This window comes from Tripterygium wilfordii, chromosome 6 (genome assembly GCF_013401445.1).
Source record: "Tripterygium wilfordii isolate XIE 37 chromosome 6, ASM1340144v1, whole genome shotgun sequence".
Lineage (NCBI taxonomy): Eukaryota > Viridiplantae > Streptophyta > Magnoliopsida > Celastrales > Celastraceae > Tripterygium > Tripterygium wilfordii.
The window spans coordinates 6,523,615-6,538,915 of NC_052237.1; the positions used below are offsets into that span (position 1 = coordinate 6,523,615).

The 15,301-nt window shown below is 35.3% G+C and overlaps 1 long non-coding RNA gene and 1 pseudogene across 3 annotated transcripts; one reads left to right on the forward strand and one right to left on the reverse strand.

Moving 5' to 3' along the window:
* On the forward strand, nucleotides 1–3,575 carry LOC120000770 (annotated as a pseudogene).
* On the reverse strand, nucleotides 1,169–5,563 carry LOC120000771. Of its 3 annotated transcripts, none has more exons than XR_005468651.1 (6): nucleotides 5,341–5,563; nucleotides 5,169–5,252; nucleotides 4,819–4,886; nucleotides 2,716–2,936; nucleotides 2,353–2,538; nucleotides 1,169–1,324 (listed from the first exon to the last, which is right to left on the reverse strand). It is a non-coding gene; the product is annotated as an uncharacterized LOC120000771 (long non-coding RNA). The 3 variants fall into 3 exon arrangements; XR_005468649.1 differs by having other exon boundaries at nucleotides 2,716–3,632; XR_005468650.1 differs by lacking the exon at nucleotides 2,353–2,538 and having other exon boundaries at nucleotides 2,716–3,632.
* Between the last annotated feature and the right edge of the window lie 9,738 nt (nucleotides 5,564–15,301).

Sequence of the window (15,301 nt, forward strand, 5' to 3'; positions counted from 1 at the left end):
ATTACATGAGTGTTTGACGTGGTACATAAGCTTTTGACAATTAAGACCACCTGTCCGATTCTAGAAATATGCAGCGGACTTCAATTCAACATTGTGATGTTTATTTACTAATTATTTGAATTGACTTTAACCAAATCTCAGTGGTCTCTTCATAGTTGCTCATTTAATTACTAATTATTTGAGAAAGACTTCTTTCCCTCTGTCTGTCTCGTCTTCCACTGCTTTTTGGAATGATGAGGATTAAGACTTGAATCTCCTTCTTCCCTGCCTTTTTGTCTCATAATCTGGTACCCATTTCTTGACAAAGATCTTGCTAAAGCCATATGTTCTCAAATTCCAACAATCAATCCCTTTAAAGTGAGCTGCTCATCACCAACAATAGACTCAAAATCAAAGCTGAGACTTCCAGTTTTCAACTTTGCCATCTTCCAATGTTCATGATCAGTCATGGAAACCAATTAATAATATTTGGTTTGAGTAAGAAACAATTATAACATAAGAAAACTCCCCGTTCAATATACATCCTGACGATCGAGGGTTGGCGAAGATTCAGCAAAACATTCAGCTTGATGAATGATGAGGAGTACAAATTCATGGCTTCAGACTCAATTATATGTCTTCTTCATTCTGCTTGTGTGCCTACTACTAGCAGAAAGAGTTCGCGGAGATGCAAGAACGCAGACAGTTAAAATCATATGTGTAGGTCCACTTGAGCAAAATTCATCAATCTTTGTTCCAAATTTTGAAGTTTCAATCGAAAATCTCAACCAACAAATACGCACTTCAAGTTTTGCAGTAGCAACTACGAACGCACAAGATGCACCAAACGGCCACTATGGATTTACACAATGCTATGGAGACCTTAATACGGTTGACTGCACATCCTGCTTTGCTGAGGCAAGACCACTGGTTTCCCAATGCTATCCTCTCACGACTGGACGCGTTTACCTAGACGACTGCTACCTGAGATCAGACAATTATAGCTTCTTTCAGGAGTACCAGAGGTCTGATGATGCGGTTGTATGTGACAATACAACAAGGATGGATTTAAATTTTGAAGCCTCGGCACGGCAGGCAGTTAGGCGAGCAGGGACAGAAGCTCCCAATAATGGAGGCTACGCACGCGTTGAATTGGCAGGTGCTGGAAATGACTCTGCCTACATGTTGGCGGATTGTTGGAAGACATTGAACGAAAGTTCTTGCAAGGCTTGCTTGGAGAATGCATCTGCAGCTATAAGAGTGTGTTTGCCATGGTCTGAGGGGCGAGTGCTAAACGCTGGGTGCTTCATGAGGTACTCAAATAGAGATTTCTTCAACAGCATACCTGCAAGCAAAAGATCAAAAGGTAATTCCATCATATATGTTGATTCATCTGAACCGAAGCAGTTCTTCTAATGGAGCATACTAACTCTGTTTCATTTAAAAACATTCAAGCTATAGCCTTATTATGGATTTCTGTTGAGTTTTGCAGTGAAGATAATAATAATAGCGGTTTCAGTAAGCGTTTCCCTGCTGTTGTTGGTGGTCGGAGTGATTGTAGGAGTCTATATACGCAAGTGGAGATACATTCAGAAGAAAAGAAGAGGTAAATGAACTTGGTCATACATTCATTGCTTCTGATTACTGCTAAAGTCACAAGACAACAATAACTAACAATGGGTTTTGTTGTAAACAAAACAACAAACTTTGAATTTTCTTAGTATTAAATTAACCGTAAAATGGGCATTCCAGATTATGATGCAAGAAAGTTGGTCAAAACGCTTCACAACAAGAAATTGGATTTCAAGTACTCTACATTGGAGAAGGCTACAGGTTATTTTGACAATGTCAATAAGCTTGGGCAAGGAGGATTTGGAACAGTTTATAAGATTGTTTTAATGTTTTGTCTTCTTCCTTTTCTGCATGTTGCTATTTGTTTATCAGTTAGATTTTCTGGAGTTATTAGTTTCCTCCCCCCATTGCAGGGTCTTCTGCCTGATGGAAGAGAGATTGCTGTGAAACGGCTCTTTCTCAATAACAGACAGAGAGCATCAGATTTCTACAATGAAGTCAACATTATAAGTGGTGTAGAACACACAAATTTGGTTAAGTTATTGGGGTGCAATTGTTCTGGACCTGAAAGTCTTCTTGTCTATGAGTTTCTCTCTAACAAGAGCCTTGACAATTTCATCTTTGGTAAATTTCAAACTTTGCATTCATCTAAATACTTGAGCTAAAAAGATACAATTTGCCCATGCTAATTTGGTTTTGTTTTCATGCTATTTAAATATGACAGATTCATTAAAGGGTAAAGAACTTGATTGGGGGAAACGATATAAGATTATTATTGGGACTGCTGAAGGTCTAGTTTACCTTCATGAAAACTCCAAGATAAGGATCATTAATAGAGATATAAAAGCTAGCAATATATTGCTGGACTCAAGGCTCCACGCTAAAATTGCCGATTTTGGATTGGCCAGGACATACTAGGAAGATAAAAGTCATATTAGCACAGCCATCGCAGGAACATTGTAAGCATCTACTTTCGCTTTGGTTTATCTGAAAAAGTGATTCCATGTCAAACAATAGCACATTTTTGCTCAATAATCTCATGACACAGTTAAATGCAAACAGATATAGTAAATATAGTCACTAAGTTCAATCATCAGCGGCTTTTTGAAAAAAAAGTTTAGGAAAAGTTGTTCACAATTGTAAGTTTATGGACTAAAAATTTACCTTAATGATTCTGCAGAGGATACATCGCTCCTGAATATGTAACCCATGGTAAGCTAACAGAGAAGGCAGATGTATATAGTTTTGGTGTCCTTTTGTTGGAAATGGTTACTGGAAGGCAGAACAACAAGAGCAACTCCTCAGAAGACACTGAAAGTACTCTCATCACAGAAGTAAGCTTCATTACCTTAGCCTTTCCCAGTAATTCTCTTCCACCCAGTAAACTATTGACAGAAATATCAATTATCAAAATAAATAAGACTTAATCCTCTCTTTTTAATAAATTTTTTGCAAAGATAGGCATGGAAGCATTTTCAAGCAGGGACAGTGGAGGAACTGTATGATCCCAATCTAAGGCTACAAAATTACCATGATGGCAATGTAAAGAGTCAGATCCTAAGAGTTGTGCATATAGCACTTTTATACACTCAAGAAAATCCATTGCTGCGACTAACAATGTCAAAGGCACTTCAGATGCTTATAAGGGAAGAAATACTTCCAGCACCCACCAGTCCCCCTTTTATGAGTGGACGATCCTTGGACCTTAATGATATATATGAAGACCCGTCATACCCCTTCAATACAGGTAGCTCTGCAACAACTGCTGGCATGTCCAACAGTTCGTTCTATCCTTGATGATGTCCAGAGGCAGAGGGAAAAAAAAAAGTTTTGCATTTGAAATGCATAAAGGTTGTAGATAACTAGAAGCACTGAGGATCTCAGACCAGAATGTGACCTCATCCAGTGGTGCAACTGGTGTGTCATCTGCCGTTTAGTCAAAATCCTTCCATGTAGTCAGTGTTTTGTCCAAGTATTACTCTGTGAACTCCAAATGCAAACACACGTACGATGGTTGATTTGGGAATGCTAGTTACCCATGAACCCTCCATCGATCGCATAATATTTGGCATTGGAAAATCCTGCATCCACAGAAAGTGTCTCTAACTCCTTCCTCATATGAGAAAACACATTATCATCATCCATTCAAGATAGAAAGAAAGAAGTCATGAGGTGCAATAAACCTCTGAACCATAAGCATTGGTCTCGATGCTATCCAAAATGATAATTGAATGCATTAGACATTGGATTGTTTATGAGCAAAAAAAAAATTTAGTCAAATAAATTGTTTTTCTTCATGTTTGTCACACATACACTACATAATTATAAGACAATGTCTACTACTGAGCATTAAATTAACTAATGGAGAAAATAAGGAACAACACATTATTATTTATTAGTCCATCCGTTGAAGTTCAAAATCATTTCCATACCCGATGTTGACCCGGACTCAACAAATCATTGAACTGCAGTTCGCAGTTCGCACCAATACACCATGTATGAATACACAACAAAAAACAAAACGCATGGAAATGAAATAATTTTAGGAAAATATGTGAAAAGGAACGCATAATCATGGACAGGTGCAATGCGGCGCCTGTCCTTCCGCCGCACATCGAACCAGTCTGGTCCTGAATCGGGAAGAAGGAAGAGAAAGCTGAAGAGAGGACATTTCAGAGACTAGTTAATTCTTTCTCAATTGAAGAACAACATAAGAACCAATGGATCTGGATTATAATGGATGCCCAAAGCCTAGAGTTTACGACTTGTTAGTATTCTATAATGGGCCAACTAAGGATCAGTGTCAAACCCAAAAGCCCCTCAGAGCGGCCTTTTTAAGTCTTCACTCTAAAATACTATCTTGCTTATGAGTCATGTATGAATTCTCCAAAAGCCTTTCAGGTCCAAATCAAAAGTTTGATGGGATCGCCTAGGACTAGGATACATCAAGAATTAGACTCGAACCAATTTTTTATCACACTTTCAACTTCAACTTTATATTTGGAGAGAGTATACAATACAAATACCTGAAATTTGTGAGTGGGAGTTACATAGTCATCCAAAATTTTGATTTGTTTCTCAATCTGGTTTTACCTCAATTCGGACAGTCAACGTGATGATATGGGTTAATATGGGTTTCATATATATAATCATTTATATGAAACCCATGCCGAGATATGAAATTCAAGTTGAAAATATAGGTATTGCCATGCATATCCATTAAAAACATCCAAACATTGAATAATATATAGTTTTAGTATCACTCACCTTTAATCAAATCTTGCCCATCTTTTCTAGGCTCCTTCCCAGATAGATATCGTGCTCCTTCTTGTTTCCTAGAAAATTAACATGTCTTATATCAATTCCTAATCAGTTATACTGATCCCACTAATTCCATGTCCAACCCTTACTTGAAACCAATCTAAAATTCATTGTGCTACTGCAGTTCAGGTGCTATTTGAAAAGAAAGAGTCTTTTTTGGAACATAGCAATAGGACTCATTACCAGGTTGCTTTTTCCTCCGGCAAGAGAAGCCCCATCCAAGTACAATTGATTTAACTTCCTCAATCCATGTAAAACTATAAGTAGATAAACCCATTTGAATAAGAACATCGTACCTTAGCTTGAACACCAGCAACCCTTAATTGAACAGATCATCACACACCCTTCTTTCAATTCTCCCAATCAAGTAAAATTCCTAACTGTCATATGCCATCAAATTTATACCAGATTCAATACAAATTCCTAATTTCAACTCAAATAACATCCCAAAAGATGTAGAATTCTTACCTCAAACCCCAAGCTGCTCAAGGATTCATTCATAAAGCTTTCCAATTCCATCCCTAGGCGATGCTTAATAACCCAAACGCTGATTACTTCATCTAGAGAAATTTCCAACACTCAAAATTTGCTATATGGAGCTCCCAATCCCCCTTCGCCAGAGCACTTTTTTTTAAGAACATTAACTTGTGTATTCCTCTGGTATTTTCTCGAAGAGGAGCTGAAAGACTGAAGAGGAGGTGACCTCCTCTCTTATCCTTTTTTTTTTTGTTAAATTAAGCTTTAATTAAGCAATTACAAAATTGTCCCCGGTTAAATTTAAAATGCCTATTAAGCCCTCTATCGTTTTATTTGCTTGGGTTTTATTGAAAAATGACCGTTGTTAATAAACATTTTTCAAATATAACCCTTCTTTTTAAAACACTTAAATCTGACCCTTTCAGTCAAAGAAAAGACAGAGATACCCTTTCACGTCTTTTTATGCATTTCCCTCTCACTTGCAACCTTAAAAATGTTTTCACTCCTAAAACTACTTCCCTCTCTCTATGAAACCTCTCTCTCTCCTTCAAACCCAGTAAAACCGCCCCATCTATACCTCTTTCCTTCATACTTTGTCACAGATTTAGTGAAATCCATATGCCCAAACTCAAATCTTCAAGGTTGAAGTGTCGCGACGTCAAATCTCCGTAAGCTGTCATAGCGATGTCGCTCACAATGCTAACAAGCCTAAAGTCAGCAATGCAAGCTTCGTCTTCGTTCCCGTTGAACATAGAAGTGCTCACCGTCGTCGATAAGTGTCCCTCCCTTCGTACAAAATATTTCGTTGATAAATGCCTGTTTTTTTCGTTGAGAACTATATTTGTTTTCGTTGATGTGAGACAAATTTTTCGTTGGAAACTTCGTTTGTTTTCGTTTAACTCAGACAATTTTTTCGTTGATAATATCACGATTTAAATGAAGGGGTTTCTCAACCAAGGACTTTAACCATGGCTAGATGCATAGCACAGAACATGGTTTGACCAGTCAAAATGAATGGGATGGTTATTACTTAAGTTTTGCTAAATGCTTAAATGGAATATTGAGGGATGTTCGAAACTTACCTATTACAAAGTTGATGGATCATCTATGGTCTTTATTACAACGATGATTTCATGAGAGACGATCAATCATTGTTGAAATGAAAGGCGAACTGATTAACTATTATGATAAAGTTTCAGAAGAAAGAAGGGATAGGTATATAACGTAATTTATTTTTCGTTGATATCGTTGAGAATTTTAGTTGATGATCTATTTATTTTGTTGGGAATTTTGTTATTTTGGTCGATAAACTTTTTTGTTGATAATTATCATTTTCGTTTACTACTTAAGTTTTTTCGTTTATAGTTAGTTTAATAGTATTTTCGTCGACAAATGACTTAGCTTACGTTATAATTTTGTTTACTACTATAATTTTATCATTGATAATTAAAATTTTTATTAAATTGACAGGGTTAGAGTCATAACTGTGGATCTATTTAACAAGTATCCATGGGGTATTTTGTCCTACAAGAAAACAATTCAGTGCCTGAACAATTGTCTTGTTGGTAGATCTGAGAAATTTAAGGAGAAGAAAAATGATTATAAGTGGTACAATCTCTTGAGTTTTCCTTGGGCTTTTCAATTGTTGGCTTATGAGGTTAGTCTCAGTATTGCTGAACATTTTCCCAACGGTCTTGATATTAAATTGCTGCCCATAATGTTGAAGTGATCATCAACAAAGGCATCAAAATCCAAGACAATCAATGATTTATTGGAAAACGAGGAGGTAAATATATTTTTTCTCGTTGATAGTGAAAATGTTCACGTTGTTAATAAGAATGTTTACGTTAACAATATAGATGTTTACGTTGCTAATGTAAATTTTTACGTTGATAATTACCATATTTACGTTGATAATATATTATATTTTAGTTGATAAGTGTATTATTAGGTTGATAATGATTTACAATATAGTTTATTAATTTATATGATTTTTTTCATCTTCAGGTACATGTCATTGAAATGGTTCCCACACATTCAGAACGTGACCAGAATTATACTACTAATATAGATGAGAATGTTGAATTCATAGTGAAGATGGCAAAGAAATTTAAGTAATCCAAGAATATGCCCGAAGTTGAACTTGATGTCACTTCAGCTAAAAAGTTGGATGATACAATTGATATTTCCGTAAGGCTTAGTTCAATTGAGCAGAAAATTTTGGCCCTCAAATCGGCTCAGAATACGTACAAAAAAGGAAGAGAAGAAGAGTGTAGAGGAGATTGTTGAAAAAAAAGAAGAAAAAAAGAAAATGAGGATGAAAAGAATGAAGGGATTATTTATATTGATGATCAGGAAAACGATACTGTATTTAACTGTATTTAATTTATATAACTCTAATTATTTAATTTCTATGTATGATATATTATATTTATCAACGAAAACAATTATAGTAATAAATGTTACAAACAATAGTTATCAACGAAAAATTAGGGACCCTAAGAAATAACTATCAACGAAAACAGTTATAATAATAAACCTTACATACAATAGTTATAAATGAAAAATTAGTGACTCTAACAAATAACTATCAACGAAAACAATTACAGTAATCAACGTTACAAATAATAGTTATCAACGAAAAATTAGTGACCCTCACAAATAACTATCAACGAAAACAGATACAATAATAAACCTTACATATAATAGTTATCAATGAAAAATTAGTGACCCTAACAAATAACTATCAACGTAAACAATTACAGTAATCAACGTTATAAATAATAGTTATCAACCATAATTCTCATGGTCCTGACGTGTTAGGGTGTAAAACAATGGGCTCACTACAAGTTTGATGGTTGTGACAATCTTGTTTGCAATGACTGTATTTTTTTTTGATATTTGCGCACCGGAATATGATATTCAACGTTTCCTTGGTCTCCCACTTTTCTCCTGGTTGCTGGTGGTAGCAGAACTCTCACTTCCTCAATCAACACATTAGTGTATGTGTTTAAAATAGGGTTGATTGGTTCTGCGTATGTTAGTAGAAACATATCAGTACAGTAACAAGGCGACCACAAGGAAATTGTTGGTAATTTCCTAACTTTACATGCTGCAAATGCGTGGACGCAAGTTATCTGATCACGATCAAAAACTCTGCAGGAGCAAGTCTTGTTGGCCAAATCCACTTGTCCTCCAACATCACCATCTTTCATAAGAAAAATATTTATACTAATAGGCTCCACAGTCATGACTCTAACCCTGTCAATTTAATAAAAACTTTAATTATCAACGATAAAATTATAGTAGTAAACAAAATTATAACGTAAGCTAAATTATTTGTCGACGAAAATACTATTAAACTAACTATAAACGAAAAAACTTAAGTAGTAAACGAAAATGATAATTATCAACAAAAAAGTTTATCAACCAAAATAACAAAATTCCCAACAAAATAAATAGATCATCAACTAAAATTCTCAACGTTATCAACGAAAAATAAATTACGTTATATACCTATCCCTTCTTTCTTCTGAAACTTTATCATAATAGTTAATCAGTTCGCCTTTCATTTCAACAATGATTGATCGTCTCTCATGAAACCATCGTTGTAATAAAGACTGCAGATGGTCCATCAACTTTGTAATAGGTAAGTTTCGAACATCCCTCAATATTCCATTTAAGCATTTAGCAAAACTTAAGTAATAACCATCCCATTCATTTTGACTAGTCGAACCATGTTCTGTGCTATGCATCTAGCCATGGTTAAAGTCCTTGGTTGAGAAACTCCCTTCATTTAAATCGTGATATTATCAACGAAAAAATTGTCTGAGTTAAACGAAAACAAACGAAGTTTCCAACGAAAAATTTGTCTCATATCAACGAAAACAAATATAGTTCTCAACGAAAAAAACAGGCATTTATCAACGAAATATTTTGTACGAAGGGAGGGACACTTATCGACGATGGTGAGCACTTCTATGTTCAACGGGAACGTAGATGAAGCTTGCATTGTTGACTTTAGGCTTGTTGGCATTGTGAGCGACATCGCTATGACAGCTTACGGAGATTTGATGTCGCGACACTTCAACCTTGAAGATTTGAGTTTGGGCATATGGATTTCACTAGATCTGTGACAAAATTTGAAGGAAAGAGGTATAGATGGGGCGGTTTTACTGGGTTTGAAGGAGAGAGAGATGTTTCATAGAGAGAGGGAAGTAGTTTTAGGAGAGAAAACATTTTTAGAGTTGCAAGTGAGAGGGAAATGCATAAAAAGACGTAAAAGGGTATCTCTGTCTTTTCCTTGACTAAAAGGGTTAGATTTAAGTGTTTTAAAAAGAAGGGTTATATTTGAAAAATATTTATTAACAGATGTCATTTTTCAATAAAACCTTATTTGCTTCAACCATGTTTATTGGGTAACTTCATACCAAGATCATGTATCAATGGTCTAAAGTGTACTACAAATTGGCATACCTTATTGATCAAATGTTGTTTGATTGTCCTTGAGAGTGAGAGTGAGAGTGAGAGTGCAGAGATTCAGAGTTTTTTTTTTCTTCGTGTTTTTCATTCTTGTTACAAGTAAGTGTAATAGTAGTGTCTTGGGGGTTTGTAGCTTGCATTGTGGAGTTACATCCTTCCTTGGAGTGAGTTGACCCATCTAGGCCCTAGGGTGCTACTCCAAGTGTACCAAGACTAGCACGCCGTGCCAACACTAACAAAACCCTAACTCCCAATTTTATTGATTCTCTCATAGTTTACATAAGAATCAAAAATTAAGAAAAACTTTGACATAATTTGAATCAATTGTTACTTTCTATTTGAATGGCTTATAAAGCTGTTTACCTCGTTTATTTAATCTTTAAAAACTTTTGAAAACCCATTGAAAGATAAACTCAAGCATAGGTTTAAACTTCTAAACTCGTGATTAAAAAGACCTTAAAAAGTCAAAACACGACCTAACGGAATTTGTAATTCAATAGTATTGATTCAAAACAGAAAGATGAAGAAGAAGAAGAAGTAGAGAGAAGTTAGAAAGAAGTAGCTTTCATTGTATTCAAAAGTGACAGAGCCAAATGGCTAACAAGGTATAAATAAAAGAAGAGTACAAGTACAGTTGTAGCCAACGGCTACAATCTGAAGTTGTCTGGGAATAAAACAAAATAGATAAAAGGATTACAAATAATGAATACTGGGCTTATTAAAAGTAAACCCAAGTGACTAAAAGAAAAGGCCCAAAGGTAAAAGGGCTGTGATAAATTCAAAGATTAAAAGCCCACCAACTAAGAGCTCTATGTGTTTCGTGCGTTCATGAAAAACGGGGTTGTTAGCAATATGAATAGCTGCTTGATTATCACAATGTAAAACCATTGGATGTTGAATAGGTAGATTGAGTTCTTTGAGAAGATTAGAAATCCAGCTTAATTCACTGGTTGCAGAAGCAATTGCCCTGTATTCGGCTTCCGTAGAAGACCTAGATACCGTAGTTTGCTTCTTTGATTTCCAGGAAATCAAAGAATTTCCTAGTTTGACCGCATACCCTGTGATTGATCTTCGATTGTCAATGCATGATGCCCAATCAGCATCACAATAGGCTTCTACCTGTAAAAGGTTAGTGCTAGCATAGAAAAGTCCATGATCTATAGATCCTTTAAGATATTTTATGACCCTATATGCAGCATTTAAATGACAATCTGTTGGTTTTTTAATAAATTGGCTAAGGGTATTAACAATGTAAGTAATGTCAGGTCTGGTTTAAGAAAGATACATGAGTCTACCTATTAATCTTCTATATTGTAAAGGATCTTCTAAAATAGTACCTATGTCCTTAGATAGTTTTGTATTTGTATCTACTGGAGTGTTACTAATTTTAGCATGAGTATGACCTGTATCTTTAATCAAGTCTGTGATATATTTCTTCTGACTTAAAAATAAGCCTGATTTAGTGTTCTGAATTTTTAATCCTAAAAAATATTTTAATGTTCCAAGATCTTTGATTTTAAGACAGTTACTTAAGTAATTTTTAACCTTCTGTATTAGTTGGTAGTCATTCCCTCCTAGAGCCATGTCATCTACATAGAGTAGAAGCATAACAGTACTAGTTCCAGTAGAATAAAAGAAAAGAGAGTAATCTGCCTTACTTTGATAAAAACCAAATTCTTGAAGAGCTTGCCTACATTTGTTGTTCCATTGTCTAGAAGCTTGTTTTAGACCATATATAGATTTGTTCAACTTGCAAACTAGTTTAGATTTTGGTTTTTCATAACCTTGAGGGATTCTCATATAGACCTCCTCTTCTAAATCACCATTTAAGAAAGCATCATGCACATCTAAATGTAGTGTAAACCATTTATTCATACTAACTAAGGCTAAGAAGAGTCTTACTGTGGTGATTTTGACCACAGGAGCAAAAGTCTCCTTGTAGTCAAAACCTTCACTTTGATTGAAGCCTTGAGCTACCAACCTTGCTTTGTATCTTTCTATGCTACCATCAGCATTGTATTTAATTTTAAAAATCCATTTTGATCCTATAGCTTTTCTGCCAGGAGGCAAAGTAACTAGTTCCCAAGTTTTGTTATAATTCAAAGCTTCTATTTCTAAATTCATTGCATTGCACCACTTTTTATCTTTTACAGCTTCTGCATAACTTCTAGGTTCAGTGTGCAATGATATGGATGCAATGAAATGTGCATGATCTGGATGAGAATGAGAAGTAGTAGTATTACAGTCATATTCTGTTAAAAATGCAGGAGTCCTTTTTATTCTAATAGGCCTTGTAGGTTGTGTATTATGCCTGATGTTTATTGTAGAACTTTCTGCATTGTTTTGGGAAATTTTTGGATTGTATTCATTGTTTTGATGTACCTGAGTGGTAGACAGAAAAGGAAACTCATTTTCAAAAAATTTGACATCTCTTGAAATGAAGATTTCTTGACTGTCCATATCCGATAACTTGTAACCCTTGGTTCCTAAGGGATAGCCTAGAAAAATACAAGATTTAGCTCTAGGTTGGAACTTAGAGGTAACAGGTCTATTATCCTTAGCAAGACAATGACACCCAAAAACTCTAAGTTCTTCATAATTGAAAGATTTGTTATACAATATCTCATAAGGAGACTTTTTGTCCAGAATTCTAGTGGGCATTCTATTAATAAGAAATACTGCTGTATGAACACAAAAAGACCATAAATGATCAGGAAAACCGCTGTGCAGTTTTAAGGTCCTAGCAGTGTTAAGTATATGTTGATGTTTTCTCTCCACAACTCCATTTTGTTGTGGAGTGTAAGGGCAGCTTCTCTGATGCTGTAGGCCTTGATTTAGGAAGAAATCTGACACGTTAAATTCCAAACCATTATCTGATCTAATGGTTTTAATGTTTTTATTGAATTGATTTTTAACTAATGTTACAAAACCTTTAATATAATCTCTAGTTTGAGCTTTATTATTCATTAGATATACCCAAGTCATCCTTGAGAAATCATCAACTATAGTCAAGAAGTATTTGAATCCATCTAATGAAATAATAGAATTTGATCCCCATATGTCAACATGAATTAGATCAAAGATATTTTCAGAAACAGATTCACTAATAGGAAAGGCCTTTCTCTTTTTTTTTTCCCAAAAGACAATGTTTACATTCATTGGTATTTGTATTTGGCATCTTACAAATAAGTTTATGAACCTTCATGGAAGGGTGCCCTAATCTTTGATGCCAAACATCTGTGCTTACAGCTGCATTAATACAATTTTTATGGCCTAATTGAACAAAATACTCTTTGTTGAGAAGGTATAGGTCTCTAAGCCTCATTGCCAAGCCAATTTTCTCCAATGTGGCCATGTCCTACATTTCACAATGTCCTTTTGTGAATATTATAGAATATTGATTGTATTCAGTCAATTTCCCTACTGAAATTAGATTGAAGCTAAAAGAAGGAACACATAGGACATTTCTTAGAATGATTTGGTCTGAAAGTTTAACTGTTCCTATATGAGTGATAGGGTGCTTTTGTCCATTTGGTAAATGCACATATTCATTTCTAACATGATGACATGATTGATACAAAGATGCATGGCATACGATATGATCTGAAGCCCCACTATCAATAAACCATTTTTCTAAAAATTTATGAGCTTTGAAAGAGTAGTTACCAGTTACTGAAGCTGCCTTGATTGCTTTCCATGAGTTTTGCCAGAGTGATCTCCCTTTCCTTGTAGCAAATTGATAAGTTGATGATATTGATCCTCTGTGAACTCCATGGATTTATTGTGCTCAGTATCTGTCCCTACTTGATTGGCATATGATTTCCCATTGCCATTGTTGTAGTTGTTGTTTCTTGGCTTCTTTGAAGTGTCATTTGGATATCCATGTAGTCTGAAACACTTATCAATAGTGTGATTAGTCAACTTACAATAATTGTAAAACAGAGAGTCTTTCTTGTTCTACTGATGCTTGCTGGTTCCTTGAGCATCTCTCTTGTTTTGTTTTGTCTTGTGAAATGGTTTTGATGTTCCATTGTTGTTGGAGTTAACCAACTTGTTCACTGCCATGATTAGAGCTTCTTGATTGATAGAAGGAGTCTTTTCAATGAGCTTTTGCTTCCTCTCCTCCTGAGAGACTATGTTAAATGCTTGTGTAATGCCTGGAAAAGGCTCCTTGATAAGGATTTGACTCATCACTCCACTGTAGCTCTCATTCAATCCCATCAGGAATTGCATGACTTTCTCCTGATTCCTCTTGACTAAAACAGGTTTCAGGACTTCACATTTGCAATTGCCACATTTGCAATGTGACAATTTTTCATACTCTTGCAACTCATCCCAAAAGGCTTTTCAACTTGATGTAATAGTCATTGACTGACAATGAAAGTTGTTTCATTGCCGATATCTCTCTTGCTAACTCAAACACCCACATTTTATTAACAACAGAGTACCTATTTTTAAGATCCTCCCATACCTCTTGAGCTGTGTTCCAACCTGAGATGCTTTGACTTATGTTTGGAGTGACAGAGTTGGTAATCCATGTTTTTATCAATCCATTGCACTGCTTCCACAATTGACAGTTAGGATCAATCTGCATAGGTACTGGTAAACTTCCATCCACAAACCCCACTTTGTTTCTGGCTTCAAGAGCATTCAAAAAATTTGAACTCCGCACATGGTAATTGTTGCCATTCAATTCCAGAGCAATCAATTTGTGAACAGAAAAATCACTTGGTAGAAAAACATATGGATTTTGAAAAGGGTTAGCATTATATTGATTGCCTAGAGTTGAAAGCAAATTGTGTAGATTTGGGTGAGTTGAAGCAATTGGGAATGTATTTGTGTATGTGGGAGGTGTTGGTAAAATGGGTTGGCTTGTGTTAAATGATGGTAGTGCAGAAGCAGTTGGATTTAAACATGAAAATAGGTTGCTATGTATACCTGCTGTTGCATAAGCTGCTCTTAACAAATCTGATTGACTCATTGCAGGTATACGTTGTGATGCAGATGGAATTCCATTTGAGAAAATATTGAATCTTGATGAAGAATTGATCAACTCAGCTGCGGATGCTAAGGTGCTCGAAGTGAGTACATGAGTACCCCTCATCAAGTCTAAAACTCCAGAAATTGGCACATCTGAAGTTATTGGAAATACACCTGAAGATGGTGCATCTTGGACCAGACCAGAAGTTTGACCTTCTACGGTTAGACGATCTTGCTCCGATACCATAACGTAATTTGTAATTCAATAGTATTGATTCAAAACAGAAAGATGAGGAAGAAGTAGAAGTAGAGAGAAGTTAGAAAGAAGTAGCTTTCATTGTATTCAAAAGTGACAGAGCCAAACGGCTAACAAGGTATAAATAAAAGAAGAGTACAAGTACAGTGGTAGCCAACGACTACAATCTGAAGTTGTCAGGGAAATAAAACAAAATAGATAAAAGGATTACAAATAATGAATACTGGGCTTATT